We start from the raw sequence: 2,856 nt of genomic DNA on the forward strand, positions 1-2,856 counted from the left end.
TGCAAGAATTCTAAATCAATGAATTGATTGATAATATGATTTTAGATACCAAGATTTGAACTCATGGATTATGCCATTCTAAATCTCTCTGGAGATAATTATCTAGAATTGGAAATGAACACTTCAATTGACCTGAAGTCTAAAGGACTCGGGAAATGTATCATTGAAAGAAATGATGAAATTGAAAGTGAAAAGTTAAGAGCCATTACAATAATGCGCCATCATCTCACTAAGGAACTGAGAAATCAGTATCTACATATTGAGAATCCTCGTGACCTTTGGACAAAATTAAAGTCCAGATACACTATGGTATTATAACCAAAGGTTAAACATGAATGGATGAGTCTCAGATTCCAAGACTTTGAGACAGTGGCCGAGTTTCACTTTGCCTTGTCCAGGGTCGTGTGCCAACTGAGATTATGTGGAGAAGAGGTAACAGATAATGATTGTCTATTCAAGACATACTCCACATTCCATCCAGAAGATTTGTTATCAAAACATATCTACATAGAAAGAGGTTCTACCACTTACAATGACCTGATCTCTTGCCTAACGGTGATTGAGAATGACAAGGTACTAAAGAAAAGTAGTGAGATGAAATATCCTGAAGAAATGGATCAAGATGAATCCAGGACAGCCGTGTCCAATGCAATAGATGGACAGGCCGGCTTATCTATTTAACTAAAAAGATCTTGACTTAATAATTTTATTTTAAGTCTTTGTTTTGTGATTTGCTTTTAACCTACTTAGAAATGGATCAAGATGAATCCAGGACAGCCGTGTCCAATGCAATAGATGGACAGGCCGGCTTATCTATTTAACTAAAAAGATCTTGACTTAATAATTTTATTTTAAGTCTTTGTTTTGTGATTTGCTTTTAACCTACTTGATGATTCACGATTTTTATATATAAATAAAAGTTTGTTTTGACTTCATTATGTCTTGTATGATCTTACTTGAACATATAAATGATTTTAAAGAGTTGCCTAAAAGGCATAAAACCAAGTAAGAAATCATGAATGGGTATAGTAAGCATAGTAAAGAAACTATGGCTAAGGCATTGCCTTAAAAGGCATTATACACACCCAAAAGAACATGTGACCCATTGAAGTTATAATGTATGGTTTCCAAGTAGAAACAATGGGTAAGGAAGGAAACAAGTTCTTTTAGATTTTAAGAAGAAAAACGCCTAAAACCTTGAAGGAAAGTGGTCGAGACTATACCTATGATCTCTATTGATCAAAACTATGCTACAGATCAGTATGATAAAGAGGCAAGAGATGTGGTAACCATATTGAGATAACACCACGAAATTTTACACTATATGGCATGATAGGATTAGCCATCCTAAAGTCTAAACCTGATGCAAAGATTGGAAAGACACAAAGTTATCCCGAAAAAGATCTCACGTTGTGAAATATGTACACAAAAAAAAACTCATTAGGTTTAATTGTCCCAAGAACCACGACCTTATAGTATGGTCATGAGGGGGAGAGAGGATAAACCCATGATCAATACTACAAGTTCGTGTACCACTATGGTCTAAGACCATGTTATATGGCTCGGTCATTACTCGGCCATAAAGGACCATTCCTCGGCCGTAGAGGCCATGATACAAACGGCCAAACCGACGAGGCCATTACTCAGCCGAAGAGACCATGTTATGGTCGGCTGCAAAGACCATCACCTATAAACGGCTTGACCACGACTTGGCCATGAATTGGCTGTATAGTGCAGGCTTGGCCGCATACAAGCCATTACCTATAAAAGGTTCGGCCATGTAAGCCATTATCTATAAGACTAAGATTCTAAAGTCTATAAGCTTGGAGACATTATGTTTTACATGTATAGAATGATATATAAAGCTAGCTAATTGAGAAGCTAATCGAAATGCCAGACACTGACACGAGAAATGACTAACCGGCTTAGCACCAAATGAATGTCCTAGAAGAGACATAATCAAGTTGATATAGAGTCTATACAAGATAGACCAAGTGTTCCATAAGATAAAGGAATCTCGGATAGAAAAGAATGGTGCATAGAATACAGATCCGAGATTATAAGAGAAATCATACCAGACATTGAGGAAAGGCTGCGCAGCTACACATCTAAGGTACTAAACCATGTAGTCTTGGGACGCCAAAGCTACTAGGTAAAAAAGGTCCTAGATAACGAAATCTCAAAGTGATTTGATCATGTCTGGAAAATAATGGAACTACATGAAAGTGTCGACACACACACACATTTGTATAAAGATACATAAAGTTATAGCACTTGAAGATAAAAAGATGAACGAGGATCATGAACCCACGAAAGAGTACTCATACAATCATAAAAGATCATAGAGATTAGAAAAGATAAAACGTGGAGGTTCAAAGTATCTAAAAGAGACATGTGCGTATTGGCCATATACATATACATAAACGCCATCTGATAACCCAGTGAAATAGATGGCTCTTGTGAGGTACAGAAACCGTGAGAGAAGGCACATGATCACGAGGTCTAGAGTGTTCATGTCTTCCTACTAAATAGCATTAGATCATAGCTTGTTACACAAGGTACTCACAGAGATCAAAGGAACAGATTATAAGGAGATAAACTCCTATGTGGTGGATGTTGCTGCAGATTTTCGAAATTGAAAATGGTCTGGTCATAAGAAAGATATTGGATACAAATGATGTAGTAAGCAGCATATGGATCACTGGATAAGATGAAAGAACAGTTTCGTTCCTAAGCTGATTCATGAACTGGAACAAAAGCAGCTGCATATAGTATGTAAAAGAAATTGATCACGCATGATCATTGATCTTGGAGTTGTATAAAAGACAATCCAATACAGTCCATATATTTGAAATT

Source organism: Brassica oleracea, chromosome C9, assembly GCF_000695525.1.
Source record: "Brassica oleracea var. oleracea cultivar TO1000 chromosome C9, BOL, whole genome shotgun sequence".
Taxonomy (NCBI): Eukaryota; Viridiplantae; Streptophyta; class Magnoliopsida; order Brassicales; family Brassicaceae; genus Brassica; species Brassica oleracea.